Source organism: Triticum urartu, chromosome 2A (assembly GCF_056163025.1).
Source record: "Triticum urartu cultivar PI428250 chromosome 2A, HENAU_Tu73, whole genome shotgun sequence".
Lineage (NCBI taxonomy): Eukaryota > Viridiplantae > Streptophyta > Magnoliopsida > Poales > Poaceae > Triticum > Triticum urartu.
In genome coordinates this window covers 54,167,386-54,190,767 of record NC_141874.1, presented here as the reverse complement: position 1 = coordinate 54,190,767, position 23,382 = coordinate 54,167,386, and the positions used below count along the sequence as shown (strand labels likewise).

The 23,382-nt window shown below is 44.0% G+C and overlaps 1 long non-coding RNA gene across 7 annotated transcripts; it reads left to right on the top strand.

The window, feature by feature from the left end:
• Positions 1–130: 130 nt before the first annotated feature.
• Positions 131–2,711, top strand: LOC125531058 (uncharacterized). Of its 7 annotated transcripts, none has more exons than XR_007293089.2 (4): positions 131–1,466; positions 1,821–1,869; positions 2,003–2,090; positions 2,170–2,711. It is a non-coding gene; the product is annotated as an uncharacterized LOC125531058 (long non-coding RNA). The 7 variants fall into 7 exon arrangements; XR_007293095.2 differs by having other exon boundaries at positions 1,821–1,913; XR_007293094.2 differs by having other exon boundaries at positions 131–471; positions 628–2,090.
• Positions 2,712–23,382: the final 20,671 nt, after the last annotated feature.

Below are 23,382 nucleotides of genomic sequence, written 5' to 3'. Positions count from 1 at the left end.
CTTGCTAATTCTACAGGTGAATATGTCTATTTAATCCTATTTTTTCTTTCTATTTTCATGTTTTCAGAATCATGCAAATCAATGAGACCCTGAAATCCAAGAAGAAAAACAAAAGGCGCAGTCCTGTCACCGCCCCTTGCGCGCCTCCCTTCGTCAACCATAGCCGCCATGCCAAGCATCCCTCCCCCTCCTCTCCTCCTCCTCCTCCTCCTCTCCCTTCCGCTGCTCCTAAGCATATTCCTTCTTTCGACTTGGCCGTTTTGGTTATCTGTCCCATCAATTCTTCTCTGTTTTGGTGAAGGATGTTTGGTGCATCTGTTCATGCCTTGTTGTCTTCAAATCCTGCCAGATGCAGATCCACTTCCCTTGAGAATAAAGACCCAGATCCGCCGAGCCCCTCACTGGTGTTCAACTGTGCCGCTGGTCCAATAAAGTTTTGATCTTGCTGTGGGTTTCTGCGAGTATTGCTAGGTTCTTTGTGCATCTTACCACATGATGAATTCTTTTAGTGGTTCCTGTCTCTCTTGTTTGATTCTATAGCATAAATTTGAAATTATCCATGCAATACTATGTGAAATTTCTTGTTCCGTTCATGCCCAATTCTTCATCTATTTTGTTTCCTAACAGGTGATTTGGGCATGCTGATGACCAATTTGGATCCATGAAGACAGTTTGGTGATTAATCCACCTTTTTATTGGTTCTCTTTTGTCGTTCACGCCTATTCGGCAACATGTTGGTGAGATATGCCCGATTGATTTGCCTTGAATCTAGTCCCCGTCCCCAACCTCCTCTCCCTCTCATACCCCACACCATGGCCGTCCAACCTTTGCTCCTGGAAGCTGTACCCCAAACCATTTCTTTCAGTGTAAGGGGTTGTTTGTTGATTCTTGACACACTTCTAAAAACAAAATCATGCCCCGACCTGTTGGATATCATCAACATGAATGGTATATTTCCTTGCCTTTTTGCAACGATAATCTTCAAGGTAAGAGGGATTATGTTTGTTACTCCTACTTCAGTGATTCAAGTATTTGAGAGATCACAAATTCTGTGTAGTCTTTAGATTTAGTCTAGCATGATTCAGTGATTTACAAGTATTCAGGAAGTGTGGCCAAATGTGTGAGCTAGATTCTGCGGAGTTAGTATATTACCACCCAGTGTAGTGCTTTTGTGGCTATATGTTTGTGAAAACACAAAGAAATTGCTTGTCTTATCCAATATTGCCTAAAAAACCACGAACCACCAGAAGATATTGTCATAGTATTTTAGCTATCTATTTTTTTTCATTTAATCATGGACGCATTAGTCTGTTATCTACTCGAATGACACTCCTCTAACACCAGATTTTAGTCAACTCTACTGCATGCAGGATCTTGACCTTACAAGACCTGCAGCCCCAAGGAACCCTCCAAGACCCCAGTTTGAAACATCTACAAAGGAGGTTTTAAGGAAAGCCGATTTTAGGGTGAGTAAATCTGCTTGGCAACCAATGTAAACTGGCTACAGTTTTTGTGTAAAATTAAATGGTAGATTTGATAGTATTTTGGCTGCTTGTAGACTCTAGAACTGTTAGCCAGTATAGAGTTCAGGGATACAATGACTATGGTAACCTCAAATGCCCCTTCTTCCATGATTAAATTGGTGGTAATTTGTCCAAATATCTTGTGACACTACCCTAAGCCTGTGAGGATTCTGGCGTTTTCTATTGATGCTTTCCATCACCGTATTTGAATGTAGCATTTTTCTATAACTACAAACCGTTAAGGTTTTTTTCTATTCTATGTCAGAATTGCAAACGCTTCATAATATATTGAAACAGGTTAGAGACGCCCTTGCTTCAAAGACCTGAAATACGGAAGCTTCTGAAGGTTTGCCACTGATTTGATTCCGTCAGTTACTATAATCACCTGTTGTATGGTTTCAACTATGATCACCCTCGTATGGTTTCCAGTTGATATATTCGTGTGAACTCATAACCAGTGTGATGTCTCATTATTCCAGTGCACATCTACACCTTGCCTTCAAGTTTCCTCTGTTTGATGGTGGTAATTACACGGCCAACCAAGATATGCTGTTTCTGACTGCCTTTGTAAGTTTACTAATTCTTTCTGTTGGTTATCATCTGTGATGAACTCATGCGACCATTATGATTTCTGTTTTTTTACTAGATTACCTCCCTTGTTTGAATGAAGCCTTGAAAGGTATCTTCTTCAATCCTTTCTCATGGAGTATCGAGTATTTCCTTGCAGTAGCTGATGTGCACACTCCATGCACTTTTTTTTAGAAAAAACCATTCCATATGCTTTCAGCGTCATTTTGTAGTGTGCAAAGCTGTAGTAAAATACTGATATTTTCTTGCAGCCGGCAGAATATTTGATGAGCAAACTATGTACATAAATGATGCATTACTTGTTATTCTTACATGTTAGTTGTGAATCGCATCATCAATAGCTTAGGTAAGATCACTATGATGTCATCCTTCCATGGTTGAACTGTTATTACTTATAAATTTAGTTTGTACATTTTGTTAGACTCTTGGTTGAATTTTTTGGCCCTGTTTTACTAATAATCAGCACCACGAGCAAATCTTGAAGTCCGGGCAGAGGGCTGAGCATGCTTGTTTGCTCATGTAGCAAATTAACCAATGTGTTCCTGGGCCATCTTTCAGATAATGATTTTAAATGTTATGGCTGCTCTGTTTATGTTGACATTTTTGGGGTCCGTCGATGCATGCTGAGAAACTATTTACCACTACAAATTACCTTACCATTAGCTGTACCTCTTTCAAACCAAAATCTTTTAATGCAAAATGCTACGATTATTACATCTTTTAATGCAAAATGCTACGATTATTACATCTTTTAATGCAAAATGCTACGATGATTATGTTTGTACACAATTATGAGATCTGCTATTTCTTTTGAAAAGAATGAGTCACATAAGTGGTTTGCTCATTTTCATAAAAGAATAAAATAGATGGCCTTGAGATTTCTCCCTTTAGAATTCACTTATCACCAACAGTTTTTAGGCTACAATCATACTCCCTCCGTCCGGAGTACTATTTCTTAATTTATGCCATGCAATCAGATAATGTAACTTGTTTATGTTCTAATACCAAATAAGGTAAGTAGCATAAGCAAGGTCGTTCTAGTAAAAAGAGGTCGGTCAGCCCTGATTGCATCAACATAAACTAAATGCCAATAAAGTAAACGAACATGCAAAATGATATATAGTTTTACACAGCAAGTGCATCGAAATATGATTTTCAGGCATAAAACCCATATGATAGTCTTACACAGCAAGTACATCAAAATAGATTTTCAAGGCATACAACCATATGATAACTTGTGCGTATAAGCAGCAAATCGATGTGCTGATGAAAGTCTTGTTACATCTATATCTAGATCTCTCATATTCATGTACTCGTATCTGCCTCTTGCATAACCGTCCAGCAAATTCCTACAAAAGATAGGCATCCAGTAGTTTTAGCCATATACTATGTGGAGAGGTAGAGTCCACCAATGAAAAGTGGCAGATATGAAACTGTACCTATAAGGAAACTGAATTTATGCCCATAAGCAGAATCTTGTCTATATCTATACATCTATAGATGAAGCAAAAAAGTTCGTTAGCCCAATAAACAGAATACTCAAATAAGTAAGATGCCACCAATAAAAAGTTACGTGGTAGATTAGAAACGTACCTATAAGGTAAGTGAAATTTATACCCAAATTGAGAGTAGATAATCTTCGCCAAATTGACTTGATGGAATGATTGATATCTGTACAAAAGCATAACCCTTAATTAGCCCAAGAAGCAAAACTATTCCAACGAGGAGTCCACCGATTATAAGTTATGCGTATTAGAAACCAACCTATATGGTATTGATGTTTTAGCCCAATTAAACGAAGCAAATCTTGACGAAGATACTATAACAGAATAATATTTCAGATTCCTGCAGAAGGAGCCATCAGATTTAATTAATCACGCAATCTTTCAGCAAGCCTAGAATATTCCAATAAGTAAGATGCCACCAATGGAAAGTTACACATCAGATTAGAAATCGTACTTAGAAGGTATTGGAATTTTATACCCGTTTAGGAAGTATAATCTTTGCTAAAATATAGTAGAATCATTAATATCTGTAGAAAGCATGGGAAATGATTAGCCAAGAAGCAAATATTCCAACGAGGAGTTTATATGTGTAAAAAGTTTGGTAAACTGGAAACTCTACCTATATAAGGTATATATATTGGAAGTTTATGCCATATTCAGGATCAGGATGTTCACCAAAACTAGACTACGAGTCCTATATCTATTATATGCCACCAATAACAAGTTACTGTAGCAGATTAAAACCGTACCTATTTATACCCAATTTGGAAGTAGTATAATCTTGCTAAAATCGACTGGATATAAAATCATTAATATATGTGCAAACATAGCCGTTAATTAGCCCAGCAAGCAACTATTCCAACGAGTCCACCGATTAAGAGTTATGCAGAGATTACAAGCCATACCTATATGATACTGAAGTTGTACGCCCAACAAAACGAAGGGAATCTTCAAGAAGATACATCAGAATAGTATTTCAGATTCCTAGAGAAACGAGCCATTAAATTTAATTAACCACGCAATCTTAGCAATCAAACAGGCAAAGCAGATTAGGCAAAGCAGAGTAGGAACGACCGTACCTAGGCAAACTTGAACTAGCCGCTCTAGGCGGCCGGATCGCCGCGGGCGCCCGGCACGGCCCTCGACAACCTCCGCACCTGCCGCAGCTGGCCCGCCCTGAGCGCCAACGGCCTGCCCCCCTCCTCCTGGTGCCAAGGCCCCGCCTAAGTTGAGCGGGACGAGAGACGCGAGGTTTTATCCAGGTTCGGCCTCTCACGGTGGAGGTAAAAACCTACGTCCTGCTTCATTGATATTGATGATGATGATGATCATGGTTACAAGAGTGCTCTATCTCAAGAGCTATTGTCTAAACTTAACTTGTCCAACTTGTGAAACTTGTCCATCTTCTCCCCCTTTGGGGAGCCCTGCCCCTCCTTATATATGTTGAAGGGGCGGTTTACATGTGGAGTCCTATTAGGATTAGGACTAGTCTGTCTCTAATACAAACCGGATACAAGTCCGGGTCTTAGCTCCTTGTAAGATAATATTCCTCCTGCCTTTCCTCTTAAACCGGCCCACCATTAAACGTGAACCGGCCTTCTGGGTCTTGGGCCTTGTCATCTGTCTGTCCCGCACGCCGGATCACCAGTGAGTCATAATGACCAGGTGGGTTGCTTGTAAACCGCTAGGTCAAGGCGGGTCGCCAGTAACTCGCCAAGTGTCAGCGGGGTCTTTAGATAATCCGCCAAGTCCGGCCGGGTTAACTTCCGGCCGGTTTACACCGCCAATCCTCTGGCGGTTTACCAATGAAACGTCTAGTCCGGCCGAGTTATACTTCCGGCCAGTTTACGCCGCGGGGTATATCCCCGACATTAGCCCCCAAGTTTAGCTTGGATTTATTCACGGTAAACTTATGCTGCAAAATAAACACAAGAACAAATTTGACAGGTTATGCTCCGGGTTAAGAATTTTTGTAAACCGGTACCTGATCATCCTTAAGTCCTTGTTATTTCCTCCTTCTGGGAAATCCGGGTCCACAGATCAGCTTCATAATCAATTTGCCGACATTGGTCTGATATCCAACCGGTTTGAAGATATAAAACTTGCCGGTTTAATATTACCAAAATGGCCGGTTTAAAAATATTGATGGCGCCGGGTCATAATTGTTGTCGACACCGGGTCATGTAATTGTTCTTCCTGATTTGCTCAAAACTAATAAAATGAAGATGTTCCTCCTTTATATGCATAATACCTGTAGCCCCCAAGTCTTAAGAAGAGAATATAGTGATAACTTAAGACTTGCTCCAATAAGTGTTTCAACCTTGAAGAAATCCGATTAGTTCATCTCAACCATATAAACTGAATACTCCATATATGTAGCCCCCAAGTGCCGGGTTGTCATGCTTGCAGCAACCTGGGACTTGTAATTGCTTATAAAACTTCAATCAGTGTAGCCCTCAAGGGCCGGGTCATTATGCAATAATGAGCAGGGACTTTGTAAATATAATCTTGTAAACTTTGAACAGCAACGTGTAGCCCCCAAGGGCCGGCTTAGTAAGATAATACTGAACCGGGACTTGATATATATACTTTAATGAAAATGACATATTATAATGTAGCTTCTGTTGGGGAACGTAGCATAAATTCAAATTTTTCTACGCATCACCAAGATCAATCTGTGGAGTAATCTAGCAACGAGGGAAGGAGTACATACCCTTGTAGATCGCTAAGCGGAAGCGTTCAAGTGAACGGGGTTGATGGAGTCGTACTCGTCGTGATCCAAATCACCGATGATCCTAGTGCCGAACAGACGGCACCTCCGCGTTCAACACATGTACAACCCGGTGACGTCTCCTATGCCTTGATCCAGCAAGGGGAGAAGGAGAGGTTGGGGAAGACTCCATCCAGCAGCAGCACGACGGTGTGGTGGTGGTGGAGGAGCGCGGGACTCCAACAGGGCTTCGCCAAGCACTACGAGAGACGAGGAGGAAGAGGGGTAGGGTTGCACCAACAGGGAGATTGAATCACATGTATTGGGCAGCCCCAAACCTCAAGTATATATAGGGGGAGGGGAGGGGCTGCGCCCCCACCTAGGGTTCCCTCCCTAGGGGTGGCGGCAGCCCCCAGATCCCATCTGGGTGGCGGCCACAAGGAGGAGAGGGGGAGGCGCACCTGGGGTGGGCCTTAGGGCCCATCTGCCCTAGGGTTTGCCCCCTTCCCCTCTTGGAGGCGCCTTGGGCCTTGGTGGGAGGCGCCCCAGCCCACCTAGGGGCTGATCCCTTCCCACTATTGGCCCATGTAGGCCTCCGGGGCTGGTGGCCCCACCTGATGGACCCCCGGACCTCTCCGGTGGTCCCGGTACACTACCGGTGATGTCCGGAACACTTCCGGTGGCCAAAACCATACTTCCTATATATCAATCTTTACCTCCGGACCATTCCGGAACTCCTCGTGACGTCCGGGATCTCATCCGGGACTCCGAACAACATTCGGTAACCGCATACATACTTTCCCTATAACCCTAGCGTCATCGAACCTTAAGTGTGTAGACCCTACGGGTTCGGGAGTCATGCAGACATGGCCGAGACAACTCTCCGGTCAATAACCAACAGCGGGATCTGGATACCCATGTTGGCTCCCACATGCTCCACGATGATCTCATTGGATGAACCACGATGTCAAGGACTTAATCAATCCCGTATACAATTCCCTTTCTCCAGCGGTACGATACTTGCCCGAGATTCGATCGTCGGTATCCCGATACCTTGTTCAATCTCGTTACCGGCAAGTCTCTTTACTCGTTCCGTAACACATCATCCCGTGATCAACTCCTTGATCACATTGTGCACATTATGATGATGTCCTACCGAGTGGGCCCAGAGATACCTCTCCGTTTACACAGAGTGACAAATCCCAGTCTCGATTCGTGCCAACCCAACAGACACTTTCGGAGATACCTGTAGTGTACCTTTATAGCCACCCAGTTACGTTGTGACGTTTGGCACACCCAAAGCACTCCTACGGTATCCGGGAGTTGCACAATCTCATGGTCTAAGGAAATGATACTTGACATTAGAAAAGCTTTAGCATACGAACTACATGATCTTGTGCTAGGCTTAGGTTTGGGTCTTGTCCATCACATCATTCTCCTAATGATGTGATCCCGTTATCAACGACATCCAATGTCCATGGTCAGGAAACCGTAACCATCTATTGATCAACGAGCTAGTCAACTAGAGGCTTACTAGGGACATGGTGTTGTCTATGTATCCACACATGTATCTGAGTTTCCTATCAATACAATTCTAGCATGGATAATAAACGATTATCATGAACAGGGAAATATAATAATAACCAATTTATTATTGCCTCTAGGGCATATTTCCAACAGTCTCCCACTTGCACTAGAGTCAATAATCCAGTTCACATCGATATGTGATTAACACTCAAGGTCACATCCCCATGTGACTAACACCCAAAGAGTTCTGGGTTTGATCATGTTATGCTTGTGAGAGAGGTTTCAGTCAACGGGTCTGCAACATTCAGATCCGTATGTGCTTCGCAAATTTCTATGTCATCTTGTAGATGCAATTACTACGCTACATTTGGAGCCAATTCAAATAACTATTCTACTTGGAGCTATTCTAAATTGTTGCTCCATTATACGTATCCGGTATCTCTACTCAGAGCTATCCGGATAGGTGTTAAGCTTGCATCGACGTAACTCTTTACGTCGAACTCTTTATCACCTCCATAACCGAGAAACATATCCTTATTCCTCTAAGGATAATTTAGACCGCTATCTGGTGATCTACTCCTAGATTACCTTTGTACCCTCTTGCCAGATATGTGGCAAGGCATACATCAGGTGCGGTACTCAGCATGGCACACCGTATAGAGCCTATGACAAAAGCATAGGGGACGACCTTCGTCCTTCCTCTTTCTTCTGCCATGGTCGAGCTTTAAGTCTTAACTTCATACCTTACAACTCAGGCAAGAACTCCTTCTTTGACTGATCCATCTTGAACACCTTCAAGATCATGTCAAGGTATGTGCTCATTTGAAAGTACCATTAAGCGTTTTGATCTATCCTTATAGATCTTGATGCTCAATGTTCAAGTAGCTTAATCCGGGCTTTCATTGAAAAACACTTTCCAAATAACCCTATATGCTTTCCAGAAATTCTACGTCATTTCTGATCAACAATATGTCAACAACATATATTCATCAGAAATTCTATAGTGCTCCCACTCACCTTTTTGGAAATACAAGTTTTTCATAAACTTTGTATACACCCAAAATCTTTGATCATCTCATCAAAGCATACATTCCAACTCTGAGATGCTTACTCCAGTCCTTAGAAGGATTGCTGGAGCTTTGCATGCTTATTAGCATCTTTCAGGATTGACAAAACCTTCCGGTTGTATCACATACAACCTTTCCTCAAGAAAATCGTCGAGGAAACAATGGTTTTTGACATCCTATCTGCAAAATTTCATAAATAATGCAGTAATCGCTAATATAATTCCAACAGACTCTTAGCATCGCTACGAGTGAGAAAGTCTCATCGTAGTCAACTCCTTGAACTTGTTGGAAAATATCTTAACGACAAGTCGAGCTTTCTTAATGGTGATACTTACCATCATTGTTCGTCTTCCTTTTAAAATCCATATGTACCTAACAGCCTTACGACCATCAAGTAGTCCTTCCAAAGTCTATACTTTGTTTTCATATATGGATCCTCTCTCGGATTATATGGCCTCGAGCCATTTTGGAATCCAGGCCCACCATCGCTTCTCCATAGCTCGTAGGTTCATTGTTGTCTAGCAACATGACTTCCAACACAGGATTACGTACCACTCTGAAGTAGTACGCATCCTTGTCATCCCACGAGGTTTGGTAGTGACTTGATCTGAAGTTTCATGATCACTATCATAAGCTTTCACTTCAATTGGTGTAGGTGCCACAGGAACAACTCCCTGTGCCCTGCCACACACTAGTTGAAGAGACGGTTCAATAACCTCATCAAGTCTCCACCATCCTCCCACTCAATTCTTTCGAGAGAAACTTTTCCTCGGGAAAGGACCCGATTCTAGAAACAATCCCTTATTGCTTTCGGATCTGAGACAGGAGGTACACCCAACTGTTTTGGGTGTCCTATGAAGATGCATTTATCCGCTTTGGGTTCGAGCTTGTCAGCCTGAAAATTTTCACATAAGCGTCGCAGCCCCAAACCTTTTAACAAATGACAGCTTAGGTTTCTCTAAACCATAGTTCATGCGGTGTCATCTCATCGGAATTACGTGGTGCCCTATTTAAAGTGAATGTGGTTGTCTCTAATGCCTAACCCATAAACTATCATGGTAATTCGATAAGAGACATCATGGTATGCATCATATCCAATAGGGTGCAGTTATGATGTTCGGACACACCATCATACTATGGTGTTTCAGGCTGTATTAGTTGTGAAACAATTTCCACAATGTCTTAATTCTGTGCCAAACTCGTAATTCAGATATTCATCTCTATGATCATATCATAGATATTTTATCCTCTTGTCACGGCGATCTCTCACCTTCACCCTGAAATTACTTGAACCTTTCAATAATTCAGACTCGTGATTCATCAAATAAATATACTCAACATCTACTCAAATCATCTGTGAAGTAAGAACATAACGATATCCACTACACTCCTCAGCACTCATTGGACTGCACACATAAAAAATGTATTACTTCCAACAAGTTGCTTTCTAGTTCCATTTTACTGAAAACGAGGCTTTCAGTCATCTTGCCCATGTGGTATGATTTGCATGTCTCAAGTGATTCAAAATCAAGTGAGTCCAAACGGTCCATTTGCATGGAGTTTCTTCATGCATATACACCAATAGACATGGTTTACATGTCTCAAACTTTTCAAAAACGAGTGAGCCCAAAGATCCATCAACATGGAGCTTCTTCATGCGTTTTACACCGATATGACTTACGTGGCAGTGCCACAAGTAGGTGGTACTATCATTACTATCTTATATCTTTTGGCATGAACATGTGTATCACTACGATCGAGATTCAATAAACCATTCATTTTAGGTGCAAGACCATTGAAGGTATTATTCAAATAAACAGAGTAACCATTATTCTCCTTAAATGAATAACCGTATTGCGATAGACATAATCCAATCATGTCTATGCTCAACGCAAACACCAATCTCGATGGTAGAGGGAGCGTGCGATGCTTGATCACATCAAGCTTGGGAAAAACTTCCAACACATATCGCCAGCTCACCTTTAGCTAGTCTCCGTTTACTCCGCAACCTTTTATTTCGAGTTTACTAACACTTAGCATCCGAACCGGTATCTAATACCATGGTGCTACTAGGAGTACTAGTAAAGTACACATTAACACAATGTATATCCAATATACTTCTATCGACCTTGCCAGCCTTCTCATCTACCAAGTATCTAGGGTAATTCTACTCCAGTGGTTGTTCCCCTTATTACAGAAGCACTTAGTCTCGGGTTTGGGTTCAACCTTGGGTTTCTTCACTAGAGCAGCAGCTGATTTGCCGTTTCATGAAGTATCCCTTCTTGCCCTTGCCCTTCTTGAAACTAGTGGTTTCACCAACCATCAACAATTGATGCTCCTTCTTGATTTCTACTTTTGTGGTGTCAAACATCGCGAATATCTCAAGGATCATCATATATGTCCCTGATATATTATAGTTCATCACGAAGCTCTAGCAGCTTGGTGGTAATGAGTTCGGAGAAACATCACTATCTCATCTGGAAGATCAACTCCCACTCGATTCAAATGATTGTTGTACTCAGACAATCTGAGCACAAGCTCAACAATTGAGCTTTTCTCCCTTAGTTTGCAGGCTAAGAAAATCGTTGGAGGTCTTATACCTCTTGACGTGGGCACGAGTCTGAAATCCCAATTTCAGCCCTCAAAACATCTCATATGTTTCGCGACGTTTCAAAACGTCTTCGGTGCCTCAACTCTAAACCGTTTAACTGAACTATCACGTAGTTATCAAAATGTGTATGTCAGATGTTCGCAACATCCACAGACGACGTTCTAGGTTCAGCACACTGAGCGGTGCATTAAGGACACAAGCCTTCTATGAAGCAATGAGGACAATCCTCAGTTTACGGACCTAGTCCGCATAATTGCTACTATCAACTTTCAACTAAATTTTCTCTAGGAACATATCTAAACAGTAGAACTGAAGCGCGAGCTACGACATAATTTGCGAAGACCTTTTGACTATGTTCAGGATAATTAAGTTCATCTTATGAACTCCCACTCAGATAGACATCCCTCTAGTCATCTAAGTGATTACATGATCCGAGTCAACTAGGCCGTGTCCGATCATCACGTGAGACGGACTAGTCATCATCGGTGAACATCTTCATGTTGATCGTATCTTCTATACGACTCATGTTCGACCTTTCGGTCTTCCGTGTTCCGATGCCATGTCTGTACATGCTAGGCTCGTCAAGTCAACCTAAGTGTTTCGCATGTGTCCCGAGGCCATGTCTGTACATGCTAGGCTCGTCAACACCCGTTGTATTCGAACGTTAGAATCTATCACACCCGATCATCACGTGGTGCTTCGAAACAACGAACCTTCGCAATGGTGCACAGTTAGGGGGAACACCTTTCTTGAAATTTTAGTGAGGGATCATCTTATTTAAGCTACCGTCATTCTAAGCAAATAAGATGTAAAACATGATAAACATCACATGCAATCAAATAGTGACATGATATGGCCAATATCATTTTGCTCCTCTTGATCTCCATCTTCGGGGCTCCATGATCATCGTTGTCACCGGCATGACACCATGATCTCCATCATCATGATCTCCATCATCGTGTCTTCTTGAAGTTGTCTCGTCATCTATTACTTCTACTACTATGGCTAACGCTTTAGCAATACAGTAAAGTAATTACATGACGTTTATGTTGACACGCAGGTCATAAATAAATTAAGACAACTCCTATGGCTCCTGCCGGTTGTCATACTCATCGACATGCAAGTCGTGATTCCTATTACAAGAACATGATCAATCTCATACATCACATATATCATTCATCACATCCTTTTGGCCATACCACATCACAAGGCATATGCTGCAAAAATAAGTTAGACGTCCTCTAATTGTTGTTGCAAGTTTTTTTACGTGGCTGCTATAGGTTGCTAGCAAGAACGTTTCTTACCTACACCAAAACCACAACATGAATTGCCAATTTCTATTTACCCTTCATACGGACCCTGTTCATCGAATCCGATCCGACTAAAGTGGGTGAGACAGACACCCGCCAGCCACCTTATGCAACTAGTGCATGTCAGTCGGTGGAACCGGTCTCACGTAAGCGTACGTGTAAGGTTGGTCCGGGCCGCTTCATCCCACGATGCCGCCGAATCAAGATAAGACTAGTAACGGCAAGATAATTGACAATATCGACGCCCACAACTACTTTGTGTTCTACTCGTGCATAGTAACTACGCATAGACCTAGCTCATGATGCCACTGTTGGGGAACGTAGCATAAATTCAAAATTTTCTACGCATCACCAAGATCAATCTGTGGAGTAATCTAGCAACGAGGGAAGGAGAGTGCATCTACATACCCTTGTAGATCGCTAAGCGGAAGCGTTCAAGTGAACGGGGTTGATGGAGTCGTACTCGTCGTGATCCAAATCACCGATGATCCTAGTGCCGAACAGACGGCACCTCCGCGTTCAACACACGTACAGCCCGGTGACGTCTCCTATGCCTTGATCCAGCAAGGGGAGAAGGAGAGGTTGGGGAAGACTCCATCCAGCAGCAGCACGACGGCGTGGTGGTGGTGGAGGAGCGCGGGACTCCAGCAGGGCTTCGCCAAGCACTACGAGAGACGAGGAGGAAGAGGGGTAGGGCTGCACCAACAGGGAGATTGAATCACATGTATTGGGCAGCCCCAAACCTCAAGTATATATAGGAGGAGGGGAGGGGCTGCGCCCCCACCTAGGGTTCCCTCCCTAGGGGTGGCGGCAGCCCCCAGATCCCATCTGGGTGGCGGCCACAAGGGGGAGAGGGGGAGGCGCACCACTAGGTGGGCCTTAGGCCCATCTGAGCCTAGGGTTTGCCCCCTTCCCCTCTTGGAGGCGCCTTGGGCCTTGGTGGGAGGCGCCCCAGCCCACCTAGGGGCTGGTCCCTTCCTACTATTGGCCCATGTAGGCCTCCGGGGCTGGTGGCCCCACCTGGTGGACCCCCGGACCCTTCCGGTGGTCTCGGTACACTACCGGTGATGCCCGAAACACTTCCGGTGGCCAAAACCATACTTCCTATATATCAATCTTTACCTCCGGACCATTCCGGAACTCCTCGTGACATCCAGGATCTCATCCGGGACTCCGAACAACATTCGGTAACCGCGTACATACTTTCCCTATAACCCTAGCGTCATCGAACCTTAAGTGTGTAGACCCTACGGGTTCGGGAGTCATGCAGACATGGTCGAGACAACTCTCCGGTCAATAACCAACAGTGGGATCTGGATACCCATGCTGGCTCCCACTTGCTCCACGATGATCTCATCGGATGAACCACGATGTCAAGGACTTAATCAATCCTGTATACAATTCCCTTTGTCTATCGGTACGATACTTGCCCGAGATTCGATCGTCGGTATCCCGATACCTTGTTCAATCTTGTTACCGACAAGTCTCTTTACTCGTTCCATAACACATCATCCCGTGATCAACTCCTTGATCACATTGTGCACATTATGATGATGTCCTACTGAGTGGGCCTAGAGATACCTCTCCGTTTACATGGAGTGACAAATCCCGGTCTCGATTCGTGCCAACCCAACAGACACTTTCGGAGATACCTGTAGTGTACCTTTATAGCCACCCAGTTACGTTGTGACGTTTGGCACACCCAAAGCACTCCTACGGTATCCGGGAGTTGCACAATCTCATGGTCTAAGGAAATGATACTTGACATTAGAAAAGCTTTAGCATACGAACTACATGATCTTGTGCTAGGCTTAGGTTTGGGTCTTGTCCATCACATCATTCTCCTAATGATGTGATCCCGTTATCAACGACATCCAATGTCCATGGTCAGGAAACCGTAACCATCTATTGATCAACGAGCTAGTCAACTAGAGGCTTACTAGGGACATGGTGTTGTCTATGTATCCACACATGTATCTGTGTTTCCTATCAATACAATTCTAGCATGGATAATAAACCATTATCATGAACAGGGAAATATAATAATAAACAATTTATTATTGCCTCTAGGGCATATTTCCAACAGGACACACCATCATACTATGGTGTTTCAGGCTGTATTAGTTGTGAAACAATTTCCACAATGTCTTAATTCTTTGCCAAACTCGTAATTCAGATATTCATCTCTATGATCATATCATAGATATTTTATCCTCTTGTCACGACGATCTTTTAACTTCACACTGAAATTACTTGAACCTTTCAATAATTCAGACTCATGATTCATCAAGTAAATATACAAAACATCTACTCAAATCATCTGTGAAGTAAGAACATAACGATATCCACTACACGCCTCAGCACTCATTGGACTGCACACATCAAAATGTATTACTTCCAACAAGTTGCTTTCTAGTTCCATTTTACTGAAAACGAGGCTTTCAGTCATCTTGCCCATGTGGTATGATTTGCATGTCTCAAGTGATTCAAAATCAAGTGAGTCCAAACGGTCCATTTGCATGGAGTTTCTTCATGCATATACACCAATAGACATGGTTCGCATGTCTCAAACTTTTCAAAACGAGTGAGCCCAAAGATCCATCAACATGGAGCTTCTTCATGCGTTTTATACCGATATGACTTACGTGGCAGTGCCACAAGTAGGTGGTATTATCATTACTATCTTATATCTTTTGGCATGAACATGTGTATCACTACGATCGAGATTCAATAAACCATTCATTTTAGGTGCAAGACCATTGAAGGTATTATTCAAATAAACAGAGTAACCATTATTCTCCTTAAATGAATAACCGTATTGCGATAGACATAATCCAATCATGTCTATGCTCAACGCAAACACCAATCTCGATGGTAGAGGGAGCGTGCGATGCTTGATCACATCAAGCTTGGAAAAACTTCCAACACATATTGCCAACTCACCTTTAGCTAGTCTCCGTTTACTCCGCAGCCTTTTATTTCGAGTTTACTAACATTTAGCAACCGAACCGGTATCTAATACCATGGTGCTACTAGGAGTACTAGTAAGTACACATTAACACAATGTATATCCAATATACTTCTATCGATCTTGCCAGCCTTCTCATCTACCAAGTATCTAGGGTAATTCTGCTCCAGTGGCTGTTCCCCTTATTACAGAAGCACTTAGTCTCGGGTTTGGATTCAACCTTGAGTTTCTTCACTAGAGTAGCAGCTTATTTGCCGTTTCATGAAGTATCCCTTTTTGCCCTTGCCCTTCTTGAAACTAGTGGTTTCACCAACCATCAACAATTGATGCTCCTTCTTGATTTCTACTTTTGTGGTGTCAAACATCGCGAATATCTCAAGGATCATCATATATGTCCCTGATATATTATAGTTCATCACGAAGCTCTAGCAGCTTGGTGGTAATGACTTCGAAGAAACATCACTATCTCATCTGGAAGATCAACTCCCACTCGATTCAAATGATTGTTGTACTCAGACAATCTGAGCACAAGCTCAATAGTTGAGCTTTTCTCCCTTAGTTTGCAGGCTAAGAAAATCGTCGGAGGTCTTATACCTCTTGACGTGGGCACGAGCCTGAAATCCCAATTTCAGCCCTCAAAACATCTCATATGTTTCGCGACGTTTTAAAACGTCTTCGGTACCTCAACTCTAAACCGTTTAACTGAACTATCACGTAGTTATCAAAATGTGTATGTCAGATGTTCGCAACATCCACAGACGACATTCGAGGCTCAACACACTGAGTGGTGCATTAAGGACATAAGCCTTCTATGAAGCAATGAGGATAATCCTCAGTTTACGGACCTAGTCCGCATAATTGCTACTATCATCTTTCAACTAAATTTTCTCTAGGAACATATCTAAACAGTAGAACTGAAGCGCGAGCTACGACATAATTTGCGAAGACCTTTTGACTATGTTCAGGATAATTAAGTTCATCTTATGAACTCCCACTCAGATAGACATCCCTCTAGTCATCTAAGTGATTACATGATCCGAGTCAACTAGGCCGTGTCCGATCATCACTTGAGACGAACTAGTCATCATCGGTGAACATCTTCATGTTGATCGTATCTTCTATACGACTCATGTTCGACCTTTCGGTCTTCCGTGTTCCGAGGCCATGTCTGTACATGCTAGGCTCGTCAAGTCAACCTAAGTGTTTCGCATGTGTCCCGAGGCCATGTTTGTACATGCTAGGCTCGTCAACACCCGTTGTATTCGAACGTTAGAATCTATCACACCCGATCATCACGTGGTGCTTCGAAACAACGAACCTTCGCAACGGTGCACAGTTAGGGGGAACACCTTTCTTGAAATTTTAGTGAGGGATCATCTTATTTAAGCTACCATCATTCTAAGCAAATAAGATGTAAAACATGATAAACATCACATGCAATCAAATAGTGACATGATATGGCCAATATCATTTTGCTCCTCTTGATCTCCATCTTCGAGGCTCCATGATCATCGTTGTCACCGGCATGACACCATGATCTCCATCATCGTGTCTTCTTGAAGTTGTCTCGTCATCTATTACTTCTACTACTATGGCTAACGCTTTAGCAATACAGTAAAGTAATTACATGACGTTTATGTTGACACGCAGGTCATAAATAAATTAAGACAACTCCTATGGCTCCTGCCGGTTGTCATACTCATCGACATGCAAGTCGTGATTCCTATTACAAGAACATGATCAATCTCATACATCACATATATCATTCATCACATCCTTTTGGCCATATCACATCACAAGGCATATGCTGCAAAAACAAGTTAGACGTCCTCTAATTGTTGTTGCAAGTTTTTTTTACGTGGCTGCTATAGGTTGCTAGCAAGAACGTTTCTTACCTACGCCAAAACCACAACGTGAATTGCCAATTTCTATTTACCCTTCATACGGACCCTGTTCATCGAATCCGATCCGACTAAAGTGGGAGAGACAGACACCCGCCAGCCACCTTATGCAACTAGTGCATGTCAGTCGGTGGAACCGGTCTCACGTAAGCGTACGTGTAAGGTTGGTCCGGGCCGCTTCATCCCACGATGCCGCCGAATCAAGATAAGACTAGTAACGGCAAGATAATTGACAATATCGACGCCCACAACTACTTTGTGTTCTACTCGTGCATAGTAACTACGCATAGACCTAGCTCATGATGCCACTGTTGGGGAACGTAGCAGAAATTCAAAATTTTCTACGCATCACCAAGATCAATCTATGGAGTAATCTAGCCACGAGGGGAAGGAGAGTGCATCTACATACCCTTGTAGATCGCTAAGCGGAAGCGTTCAAGTGAACGGGGTTGATGGAGTCGTACTCGTCGTGATCCAAATCACCGATGATCCTAGTGCCGAACGGACGGCACCTCCGTGTTCAACACACATACAGCCCGGTGATGTCTCCTACGCCTTGATCCAGCTAGGGGAGAAGGAGAGGTTGGGGAAGACTCCATCCAGCAGCAGCACGACGGCGTGGTGGTGGTGGAGGAGCGCGGGACTCCAGCAGGGCTTCACCAAGCACTACGAGAGACGAGGAGGGAGAGGGGTAGGGTTGCACCAACAGGGAGATTGAATCACATGTATTGGGCAGCCCCAAACCTCAAGTAATATAGGGGGAGGGGAGGGGCTGCGCCCCCACCTAGGGTTCCCTCCCTAGGGGTGGCGGCCAGCTCTAGATCCCATCTAGGGGGCGGCCAAGGGGGGAGAGAGGGGGGCGCACCACTAGGTGGGCCTTAGGCCCATCTGAGCCTAGGGTTTGCCCCCTTCCCCTCTTGGAGGCGCCTTGGGCCTTGGTGGGAGGCGCCCCAGCCCACCTAGGGGCTGGTCCCTTCCCACTATTGGCCCATGTAGGCCTCCGGGGCTGGTGGCCCCGCCTGGTGGACCCCCGGACCCCTCCGGTGGTCCCAGTACACTACCGGTGATGCCTGGAACACTTCCAGTGGCCAATACCATACTTCCTATATATCAATCTTTACCTCCGGACCATTCCGGAACTCCTCGTGACGTCCGGGATCTCATCCGGGACTCTGAACAACATTCGGTAACCGCGTACATACTTTCCCTATAACCCTAGCGTCATCGAACCTTAAGTGTGTAGACCCTACGGGTTCGGAAGTCATGCAGACATGGCCGAGAAAACTCTCCGGTCAATAACCAACAGCGGGATCTGGATACCCATGTTGGCTCCCATATGCTCCACGATGATCTCATTGGATGAACCACGATGTCAAGGACTTAATCAATCCCGTATACAATTCCCTTTCTCCAGCGGTACGATACTTGCCCGAGATTCGATCGTCGGTATCCCGATACCTTGTTCAATCTCGTTACCGGCAAGTCTCTTTACTCGTTCCGTAACACATCATCCCGTGATCAACTCCTTGATCACATTGTGCACATTATGATGATGTCCTACCGAATGGGCCCAGAGATACCTCTCCGTTTACACGGAGTGACAAATCCCAGTCTCGATTCGTGCCAACCCAACAGACACTTTCGGAGATACCTGTAGTGTACCTTTATAACCACCCAGTTACGTTGTGACGTTTGGCACACCCAAAGCACTCCTACGGTATCCGGGAGTTGCACAATCTCATGGTCTAAGGAAATGATACTTGACATTAGAAAAGCTTTAGCATACGAACTACATGATCTTGTGCTAGGCTTAGGATTGGGTCTTGTCCATCACATCATTCTCCTAATGATGTGATCCCGTTATCAACGACATCCAATGTCCATGGTCAGGAAACCGTAACCATCTATTGATCAACGAGCTAGTCAACTAGAGGCTTACTAGGGACATGGTGTTGTCTATGTATCCACACATGTATCTGAGTTTCCTATCAATGCAATTCTAGCATGGATAATAAACGATTATCATGAACAAGGAAATATAATAATAACCAATTTATTATTGCCTCTAGGGCATATTTCCAACAGCTTCCATCGTAGGGCTTGAACCCACGTCCACAAGGTTAAGAGCTTTGTGCTTTACCAACTGAGCAATGGATTCTTCAATATCATGGACGAAAACTTGTGTACCTTGAATTGTTGACAGGAGCAATTGGTAGTCCCCAAGGGCCGGCTCATTATAATATGATGAGCCGGGTCTTCAATAAGACTAGTAAAAATGACTTTGCATTAGCCCCCAAGTGTCATGGTGCATGCTTGCAGTGACATGAGACTTGCATGTAATCTCAATTTGAATAATGTAGCCCCCAAGTGCCGGGTTGTAAGCCTGCAACGACTCGGGACTATTTCTTTCATTGTAGAATAAATCATATCCTTTGATAAAATAATAGCCATTGCGCTAAAGCGACTTTGAAAACTTAATAATACCGGTTATTAATAACCATAAAAATCCAGCCATGTTGGCTATTCAAGATAATATAATCCGGTATGAAAACCTTATTCATTCAATATCATAATGAAAATTCAGCCAAGTTTGGCTATTTGAATAATATGACCCAATGATTTATAAGCGCATGACTCTAATGGCGCAATCCAAATATATATAGTGGCGACTTATAGTCCAAAGCCAGGCCGGTTTAACAAACCTGTTTCTGCATACAACAAGTTTAAAGTGTCCTGGCGATTTACCGCCGGACGGGTCATAATGCCCAACATATAACCCGGGTTTATAACCAAGGCTGCCCTTAAGAATAATCAAATATGAAATAGATTATACCTGTGACATTGAATCACATTGTTGGTTTTACCAACTTTTTGTAGTAAAGGTAATAACCCCAATCTTGAGTACTGATAACTCCTTCCATATTGTGCCGGTTTATGATAAAACCGTGCCGGGCTGTGATAAACACCGGTTTACTCCATAATAGGATGGTAACAGAAAATCAAACCGGGCAGATAGTCTCCGTATTAAGATTTGACCGTGTTCCGTCAATTTGTAATTGACAGTTTGGGCCGGTTTAAAACTTTGTCGGTTTAAAAAACGCAACAAAAATAAAAAAAAGAGTTATCAAGGAAAATATTGAAGCAAATGCAACGATAAAACCATTTGCAAAAAGAGGCTTATTTGAGCTGATCAGATGGCGTTACCATGGTCGGACACGACCAAGCTCCCGATAGGTGTAGCTATGGTTCAAGTCAGCCAGGTCCCCAAATGAAACCGTGGCATTTATGCCGATCAAGTGGCATGGCAATGGTTCGGATTCGACCAAGCCCCCAAGTGATTCTGTGGCCTTAGGCCGATCAAGAGGCATGACTGGTTCAGACGTGACCAAGTCCCCAAGTGATCTGGTGGCTCTCGCCTATCAAGAGGTATTGCATTGGTTCGGACACGACCAAGCCCCCAAGTGATGTTTATAAAATTTTCAAGGGGTAAACCGGAGGCCGCTTTAAAACAGAACAACTCCGTGTAACCACGCATGATGTAAAAGAACAGAGACCCCGCTTTATGAAGCAGAAGCCCCCATGTGATCAATAATATGTCAGGCCAGTAAGGCGGGATACCCATGTTTGAACCGCGCATCATGGCAGCAGGTCCTCTTCAGCAATTTTTAACTTTTGCAAGAGATAAATTCTTCTTGAACCGGGATCTTGAACCGGATATTGAGAGCTTCAAAGCTTTGTGGGAGATATCTTTCCCTTGAACTGGATTTTAAACCGGAATCTTTATTTTTAGCCAGAAATTTTCTGATGGCCTTTAAACTCGAACTTGCGAGAAGTTAATTCCTTTTTGAACCGGAAATTTTTAAACCGGATTTGAGCGCTTCAGAGCTTTTTGGGAGAAAGATGTCTCTTGAGCCGGATTCTAAACCGGAGTCATTTCTGATGACCTGGAACTTCTTCATCGAGCCGGGATTTTATAACTGTCATATACTTTCTAAACCGGAAATTTTCTGACGGCCTTTAAACTTTCATCAATATAACAGTAGCCTCCGGGACCGGGTTATCCTTTCCTCCATCGTCCTGGGGTTCTTAAACTTGCTGAAACTGGCAAGATTCGCTGAGTCATGTCATCGTAGCCCCCGAGTCTCAAAGGTGACTCGAGGAGTTGGCTTGAGACTCTCCATATTTGACCGTGATATAAACCGGCATAACTTGTATATCATTGACGTTGATAGCACGATGTGAATCCATAGAAGGTTGAGGTGACTGCGGCGGGTTGTAAATGATCCCATATGAGCCGTGTCAACAACTCGGCCAATGGTTCCTTCCAACTGGCGATTTGAAGTTTAATCAAAACTGTAGTGGCGGCGACTTGTGTGCCTGCCCATTGAACCATCCAGTGCAAACGGCGGCTGATAATATATGATAATTTACTTTCAATTTGTTGAAAGAAAACCGGACTTCCCAAGTAGTGACTTGCTCATAGTCAATAAACAGTTCATCCAGACAAGTGCGGCCCGGTATGTTGATGTAGACCAGGCCGCGAGAGACGGACGACAAAGACGATCGCAGCATCAGAGGCGGCTCAGACAGATAAGTCGCCCGCGGCATTGTACGCCGGTGCGGACGGGAGAATCGGCCGCAGCGTTGTAAACCGGCGCGCACGCGTGAACCGGCCGCGAGAGCGGACGGGTGAGTCGTTCGTGGAGTTGTAAGCTGGTGCAGACGTGTGAGTCAATCACAGGCGCAGTCCCGGCTAATTGATGTAGACCGGGCCGTACGGGCGGCAGCTTGTACGCGTCCATTCACCGTGTAATGTGGCACGGACGACCACCGAGCAGGACGTTGCCAGCACATACTCCGTACCCATGGTATAAACCATGTTTTATAATGAATAATTTTCCTGCATATCATAATATCCGGTCCAAAGTAATTGTTTCCTTGATAAAAAACAATATATGCCAAGAAACTAAATTTAGATAGATATCACCTGATGTTTTTTTGCCGGATGAACACGAATGCTGATGATAAAATCATAGCAAATGTCTGATGTGACCCTAGCACCGTGGTCTTATAAAAAGGGCATTTGACCACCGCTTGGGTTTGATCCCAAAAGCTTTGAACCACCGTGGCCTCACAAATCGGCCCCTTCAACCATCACGCATGCATGCATTGCCCAAGATGTACCCTTCGTCAGTATACTAATCTCCAGACCTTGTACTCCGCGAAAACATCGATGCCGCGGTAAAAGCAAAAGCAAGGCCGGCTCAATACGGCAGAGGCCGGGGCGGCTCATGCGCAACGGATCAGGCGGCAGCGTGGTGGAAGTTGGCGACGCTCCGGCAGCAGCGGGGGTGGCTCGCGCAGCAAGGCGGCTCGAAGGCCAGCTCGAAGCGCGCTGTGTTGACTGCTGCTGCAGCGGGTTCGGGCAGCTCCAAAACGCGGCCACGACGGCAGAGGCGACACGGCGGCTGAGGCCGCAAATCCCGCTCCTCAACCCGTGCATGAGTCAAACTTGTAGTACTAGTAGCTCGATGAATCACGCAATTGGATTAGAGAATACAGCAATCTTCTAGTACTCAACAGTGCTAATCTTCATTACGTACTAGTGGAAATCCTTTTGGAGTTGATTTGTCCTTCACGCCCAAAGTAACAGGAATAACAATTGATTCCCT